Source organism: Adelges cooleyi, unplaced genomic scaffold (genome assembly GCF_023614345.1).
Source record: "Adelges cooleyi isolate 19-005CV unplaced genomic scaffold, UGA_ACOO_1.1 ACOO_flye_CR_arks_rails_tigmint_CR_PRNA_30, whole genome shotgun sequence".
NCBI classification, from domain to species: domain Eukaryota; kingdom Metazoa; phylum Arthropoda; class Insecta; order Hemiptera; family Adelgidae; genus Adelges; species Adelges cooleyi.
The window spans coordinates 71,175-78,674 of record NW_026095971.1 but is presented as its reverse complement, the minus strand read 5'-3'; the positions used below and the strand labels follow the sequence as shown (position 1 = coordinate 78,674).

The 7,500-nt window shown below is 64.2% G+C and overlaps 1 protein-coding gene and 2 non-coding genes across 4 annotated transcripts in view; 2 read left to right on the top strand and 1 right to left on the bottom strand.

Moving 5' to 3' along the window:
* LOC126839287 (probable ribonuclease ZC3H12D) overlaps nt 1-7,500 on the bottom strand; it is an 82,233-nt gene that overhangs the window by 39,424 nt on the left and 35,309 nt on the right. The gene's annotated exons all lie outside the window — the stretch shown is intronic.
* LOC126839460 (5.8S ribosomal RNA) lies at nt 5,587-5,744 on the top strand. The gene has a single exon (XR_007685884.1). It is a non-coding gene; the product is annotated as a 5.8S ribosomal RNA (ribosomal RNA).
* LOC126839456 (large subunit ribosomal RNA) overlaps nt 6,186-7,500 on the top strand; it is a 4,328-nt gene continuing 3,013 nt past the window's right edge. The window contains exon 1 of the ribosomal RNA XR_007685882.1: nt 6,186-7,500. This exon is cut by the window's right edge and continues 3,013 nt beyond it. This is a non-coding gene — a ribosomal RNA (large subunit ribosomal RNA).

Sequence of the window (7,500 nt, the reverse complement as noted above, 5' to 3'; positions counted from 1 at the left end):
CCGGCGCGCGGGTCCGACGAGAGCGGCAGGCGCGGTCCTCGGTACCCGCGTGCGCGCGGGTCCGACGAGAGCGGCAGCCGCGGACCTCGGTACCCGCGTGCGCGCGGGTCCGACGAGAGCGGCAGCCGCGGACCTCGGTACCCGCGTGCGCGCGGGTCCGACGAGAGCGGCAGGCGCGGTCCTCGGTACCCGCGGGCGCCCGGGTCGGCCGAGGGCGGCGGGCGCCGGAAAATAATTTTGATTTTTATTTTTGTTTTAGGTAGGCGCCGAACTACTCGGTACCCGCGTGCGCCCGGGTCGGTCGAGGGCGGCGGGCGCTGGAAAATAATTTTGATTTTTTTTTTTTTTTATGTAGGCGCCGAACTACAATATAATATGTATATATATATATATTCTACAAATGAATATAACTTTTGAACGGACGAAAGAAAATACAAATTTTTTTTCACCGATTCTGTTTTAATAATTATTTCGAATAAAACTCAAAACAGGTAAGTGCAATAAAAACCACGGTGCTTATAGCGCGAACGAGTATGAATCATTAAAAAAAAATATATATATTTTCACTAGAACATATAAGAAACGAACTATCAAACCGATATTGAAATATTGACAGAACATTTGAATGCCGTACGAGTCTACCTCGTCTTCGACACATCTCTTTTCGGTTTCCGCGTTAACATTTCAATTATTTAAACAATTTAATTGCTATAATAAAAACGAACGAACCAAGAAGATCGTACAGTATATAAAAAGCACTTTTTTAAAACGATCCGTTCAAAACGGACGGACGAGACGATAACCCGACACAAACGTAGTATTTAAATTTTTGTTCACGATTTGTGGTGGTTTCACGTCAACTCGGTCTGGACGTGTGTGGTTTCTTACGGTTTTTTTTTTTTTTTAAGACCTCCGCGTGGACCCCCGGCTTTAGGCACTGTACAATAGCATACGACACGAGGTTTACTTTGGATTTTAAAAAAATCGAATTTTGTCCGGCTAAATTTGCGTTTTGGACCACTGTGCGGCGGTAGAGCGAAAAAAAAAAATTCGAAAATTCCCGACCCCCCCCAGCCCCCACCGAGCCTGGGGGAGGGGCCCCCGTGCTATTCAACGCACCGTGAGGGCGGCCCGGAGCGAATCGGCGAAAAAAAAAAAATCGAAAATTCCGACCCCCACCCAGCCCCCACCGAGCTTAGGGGAGGGGCCCCCGTGCTATTCAACGCACCGGGAGGGCGGCCCGGAGCGAATCGGCGAAAAAAAAAAAAATCGAAAATTCCGACCCCCCCCCAGCCCCCACCGAGCTTAGGGGAGGGGCCCCCGTGCTATTCAACGCACCGGGCGGCCGTAGCGGAGGGTTTGAGCGAAAAAAAATTTTTGACCCCCCCTCCCCCCCCGCCGTAGGTGGTGACCGCCTACGGTCGGCGGGGAGCGGTACGAGAGTAAAACGTGGGTCCGTGCACCGACAAAATCGACACTATATAAGGGAGTAGGTGTGCCCGCCGGAACGTCCGTCCTCTCGGGGCGCGGACGTCTCGGCCGGTGCCCGCCGAGTCCCCGTACTACCGCACAGCCGAGGGCCTCGTCTCGCCGGTCGCGCGGCGCCGCGGCAGCCACGGCTGCCCGGCCCGCGCTTCCCGCGGGGCGACGGACCCATCGCCGCGCTCTCGGGCGCGGCCCGGCAAACACACACCACCGCCGCGCGGCGGCCGCCTGCGGGCGTCGGCGAGAGCCGGCGACCGCCGTCGGTCCGACCGCGCGGCCTACCGAAATCAGAACGACGGCTCCCGCTACCGTTCCGCGGTAGCCGAGCCCACGGAGCCCGAGCAGTCCCGCCGCGGCCGGCCACAGCGCCGCGCCCGGCGGACGCCCGGGGCCGAGCCCGGGTCGGCGGACTTCGCGCCACGACCCGACTCGCCCCGCACGTCAGCGGCTGGGGACCGAACTACTCTTAGAGAGCGAGAGAGAGCGCACGCCGAGCGGCAGCCCACGCGGCGCCGTCTCGGCTGCGCGGGGCGAGCGGCCCGGCCTGACGGCCGGCGACCGCCGCCCGGCACCGCGGCTCGCGGCGCCCGCGGACGCGGGCGCGCGACGGCCGGCTCCGACGACCGGCGGCGACCACGCCGCCGCGCCCGGGAGAGAGAGGGATCGCGCACGGAAGGACCGCTAACGTCGCCCAGGCGACGAGGTCCCCCGGCGCGCCGACTCTCGACCCCGGAGCGCGGCGGCGCTGGCCTCCGCCGCGTCCCGGCGTCGTCCGCGCGCGCCCCGCGCCTCGCGCGGCGCCCGTGCCCGCGGTGCACGCACAAACACACACAAACGGTCGGCCGCGTCCCCGTCTCGCCCCGGCGAGGCGGCGGCCGCGGCCGCACCGCGGAGACCGCGCGGCACACGCGCGCCGGTCCCCGACGACGACGACCCGAGCCCCGCTGGCAGCGGACGCCCGGTCGGCGGCCGACGGCCGCGCCCCCGACGCCCGGACACACAACGTCCGGGCCGTCGGGGCCGCGCGCCGTCGTCCGCCGCCGGGCGCCGCGCTCGCCCGCGGGCTCCGCCGTCGTCGCGGCCGGTCGCCGCCCGCGGTCGACGCGCACGTACGTACGTCCATATAGACGGCACGAGATCCCTGGTTGATCCTGCCAGTAGTCATATGCTTGTCTCAAAGATTAAGCCATGCATGTCTCAGTGCAAGCCGCATTAAGGTGAAACCGCGAAAGGCTCATTAAATCAGTTGTGGTTCCTTAGATCGTACCCAAGTTACTTGGATAACTGTGGTAATTCTAGAGCTAATACATGCCGACAGAGTTCCGACCGGCGCGCGTCCGCTCACGCGGTCGTGCCGTCGGAAGGAACGCTTTTATTAGATCAAAACCGGCCCGTCGCGGTCGCGGCTCCGGCCGCGGCCCGATCGCGGCCCGCACAAAGACCTGGTGACTCTGAATAACTTCGAGCTGATCGCACGGTCCTGGTACCGGCGACGCATCTTTCAAATGTCTGCCTTATCAACTGTCGACGGTAGGTTCCATGCCTACCGTGGTGGTAACGGGTAACGGGGAATCAGGGTTCGATTCCGGAGAGGGAGCCTGAGAAACGGCTACCACATCCAAGGAAGGCAGCAGGCGCGCAAATTACCCACTCCCGGTACGGGGAGGTAGTGACGAAAAATAACGATACGGGACTCATCCGAGGCCCCGTAATCGGAATGAGAACACTTTAAAACCTTTAAACGAGGATCAATTGGAGGGCAAGTCTGGTGCCAGCAGCCGCGGTAATTCCAGCTCCAATAGCGTATATTAAAGTTGTTGCGGTTAAAAAGCTCGTAGTCGGATCTGTGTCTGGGCGGTGCCGGACCACCCTGGCGGCCCGGCGGCGCGAGGCCGGTCGTCGCGGGACCACGCGTCCCGCGCGGCCGTCACCTCGCCCGTCGGCCGCGTTGGGTGTTAGTCACCGGCACGTCGGCCGGACGTATTGTCGGCAGGCGGACACGCGTCCGCGTCGCCGGCGGACCGCGCGCGGCCTAGCGTCGCCGCGCGGCCTCGCCGCAGCGCCGCGGACGGCGGCCGCCTACTCCAATCTTGCTGCGCGGTGCTCTTCACCGAGTGCCGTCGGCGGGCCGACACGTTTACTTTGAACAAATTAGAGTGCTCAAAGCAGGCTCAAATCTGGCGGCGGCGGCCTCACGGCCGTCACGTCAAAAGGCCCTGAATACTGGTCGCATGGAATAATGGAACAAGACCTCGGTCCCGCGCATCTCCGCCCTTCGCGGGCGCGCGAAACCGCCCGTTCGCGGGCGTTTCCGTGTGCGGGCCGCCGGACGCCGGTACCGCGTCGCCTCCGGGCGCCGCGGCCGCGCGCTCCGCCGGGCCGGTTTTCGGGACCGGAGGTAATGATCAACAGAGACGGGCGGGGGCATTCGTACCGAGACGTTAGAGGTGAAATTCTTGGATCGTCTCGAGACGAACCGACGCGAAAGCATTTGCCAAGTACGTTCTCGTATGATCAAGAACGAAAGTTAGAGGTTCGAAGGCGATCAGATACCGCCCTAGTTCTAACTGTAAACGATGCCAGCTAGCGATCCGCCGGCGTTTCGTTAATGACCCGGCGGGCAGCTTCCGGGAAACCGAAGCTTTTCGGTTCCGGGGGAAGTATGATTGCAAAGTTGAAACTTAAAGGAATTGACGGAAGGGCACCACCAGGAGTGGAGCCTGCGGCTTAATTTGACTCAACACGGGAAACCTCACCAGGCCCGGACACCGGAAAGATTGACAGATTGAGAGCTCTTTCTTGATTCGGTGGGTGGTGGTGCATGGCCGTTCTTAGTTGGTGGAGCGATCTGTCTGGTTAATTCCGATAACGAACGAGACTCTGTCCTGCTAACTAGGCGGGTAAACCCGGGTCGGCGGGCTGGCCGCGGCCTCGGTCGTCGGTCCGTCCGCCGGTCCGGCCCGGTATCCCCGAACGCGTTCGCCCGTCGTCCACGGCGGTCGTCCGGCGCGCGGTTGCGCCATCCGCGTCCCGGCCGTCGCGCGGGTCGCGTGCCGCGGCGTCGGGGCCCCTCGGGGTCTCGGCGTCGCGTCGCGCGGCTCGCCGGCGGTCGGGCTCCGCGGTGAAGCGCGCCGCGTCCGCGGCCGTCGCCGGCGGATCACGATACGTTACTAGGGCTACCGCCGGCTCCCAGGAGCTTAAACTCTTCTTAGAGGGACAGGCGGCGGACGAAAATAGCCGCACGAGACTGAGCGATAACAGGTCTGTGATGCCCTTAGATGTTCTGGGCCGCACGCGCGCTACACTGAAGGAATCAGCGTGTGTTAACGTTCCTGGGCCGACAGGCTTCCGGGTAACCCGCTGAACCTCCTTCGTGCTTAGGGATCGTGGCTTGCAATTTTTCCACGTGAACGAGGAATTCCCAGTAAGCGCGAGTCATCAGCTCGCGTTGATTACGTCCCTGCCCTTTGTACACACCGCCCGTCGCTACTACCGATTGAACGACCGCAGTGAGGTCTTCGGACTGGACGCGCGTGGCGCGTCCCCCCGGGGGACCGCGTCGTCGCGCGTCCGGGAAGATGACCGAACTCGGCCGTTTAGAGGAAGTAAAAGTCGTAACAAGGTTTCCGTAGGTGAACCTGCGGAAGGATCATTAGTGTTAGCGCCCCCCGGCCGCCGCCGCACGAGCGAGCGCGCCCGGTCCGCGCGGTCGTCGCCGACGCGACGCGGCCTCCGCCCCAGCGGCGCGAGAGCCCCGTCCGCAGTCGCCGCGCCGTCCGCGCCGGTCCCGGCCGCGCCCGACCGCCCGACGCGCGCCCGCGGGCCGACACCTCGGCCGTGCGTCCGCTCCCGAGCTCCGTCTCGCGGACCGGCCCGCACGCGACCGACCACCCGACTCGCGAGTCCGCGCCGGCCTCTCCCGCCCTCGGGCGCGGGAGGCCGCCGCGGACCCGACCGGCGGGGCGGACGTCCTCGCGGCGTCCGCCCCGACTATCGAACGCACCACGCTCTCACGCCCGACGGAGCCTAACTGTCGGGCGCATTTGTCGCCGCGTTGTGTTTACACGCGCGGTAAGAAAATATTATAAAAAAAAAACACCCGACCCCGAACGGCGGATCACTTGGCTCGTGGATCGATGAAGACCGCAGCTATCTGCGCGTCGTCGTGTAATCCGCAGGTTATACGAACATCGACCAGTCGAACGCACATTGCGGCCTCGGTGACCCGCGGGTCCCGGGCCACGCCTGTCTGAGGGTCGTATACAGGAAACTCGGCCAGACCGCACGAGCGCCTCCGGGCGCCCGTGGCGATTGGCGACTAGACCGGCCCCCGGGCCGGTCTTTCGCTCAAGTACGGACGGCAATTGTCCCCGGTACCGCGCCCTCGTGCGCGCGTCCCGTCCGCCCGCCGCGCGCCGGCGCGAGCGTCCGCCCGACCGCCGCCCCCAGGGGCGGCGTCGCGCGGCGCCCGCCGAGCGCGCGGCCGGGTCGGTTGACGATCACTCCGCCGCCCTCCGGGGCGCCGGACGTGTCTCTCCGACTCCGAGATGCGGGCGCGGACGCGCTCCCGAGCCGCGCGCGGCCGTCGACCGCGCCGTCAGCCGCGCGAGTCTCCGCCCGACCGACGTGCTGCGCCTCGTGCGCGCGCGTCGCTCGGCGGGCTCGCGTAAAAAAAATATTTTTTTCATACCGAAGTGTTCCGACCTCAGATCAGGCGGGAATACCCGCCGGATTTAAGCATATTAATAAGCGGAGGAAAAGAAAACAACCGTGATTCCCCCAGTAGCGGCGAGCGAACAGGGAAGAGCCCATCGCCGAATCCCGCCGCGCACTTTTGTGTCGCGGCACGTACGGGAGTTGTGGCGTACAGGCCGGCCTCGTTGCCGCCGCGCACGCGACCGTCCAAGTCTCCCTTGAACGGGGCCATGGCCCGCAGACGGTGCCAGGCCGGTAGAGGCGGTCGCAGCGCGTCGGGATCGGACCGCGCCTTCGAGTCGGGTTGCTTGAGAGTGCAGCCCGAAGCGGGTGGTAAACTCCATCTAAGGCTAAATACGACCACGAGACCGATAGTGGACAAGTACCGTGAGGGAAAGTTGAAAAGAACTTTGAAGAGAGAGTTCATAAGAACGTGAAACCGTTCGGGTGTAAACGGACAGAGCCCGCGAGTCCCCGCCGGGCGAATTCACGGTCGGTCGCGCCGCCGGCGTTCCCCTCGGGGAGCGTTCGTCGGCCCGGCCGGCCGGATCTTTCGCCCGGTCAGCGGACGTCGCGACTCGTTGGGCGCCGGCCGAAGGGCCCGGGTGGCGGTTCGCGCCGACGGCCGCGCTTGCGCGGCTCGCCGGCCCGAACCCCGGTGCTCCTGGTCGGCTCGCCCGACGGCAAGAACCGTCGACGCGGCCCCGCCTCGCGCGGGGCCCGTCGGTCGGCGACGAGTTTCGGGCTACTTTCCGACCCGTCTTGAAACACGGACCAAGGAGTCTAACGTGTGCGCGAGTCAACGGTGACCGTAACGAAAAACCACATGTGGCGCAATGAAAGTGAACGGCCGGCGGTCCGCTCGCGGGCCGCCGGCCGCGGACGATGGCCAGGCCACCGAACCCGCTGGCGTTCAGAGTGGCGCCGGTCCGCAGTCCGGGGGCGTCTCCGCCGGGTCGGCTTCGGCCGTCCGGGGGCGCACCCTTAGCGCACACGTTGGTACCCGAAAGATGGTGAACTATGCCTGGCCAGGATGAAGTCAGGGGAAACCCTGATGGAGGTCCGCAGCGATTCTGACGTGCAAATCGATCGTCTGAGCTGGGTATAGGGGCGAAAGACTAATCGAACCATCTAGTAGCTGGTTCCATCCGAAGTTTCCCTCAGGATAGCTGGCGCCGAGGATTGTCCCGCCCGTTCGCGGGCGAAAGGACGCCGGTGGGGCTCCGCGCTGTTGTCGGCGCGGTATCAAAACCGAGTCGTAACACGGAGGATGTCTCATACGGTAAAGCGAATGATTAGAGGACATTGGGGCCGAAACGA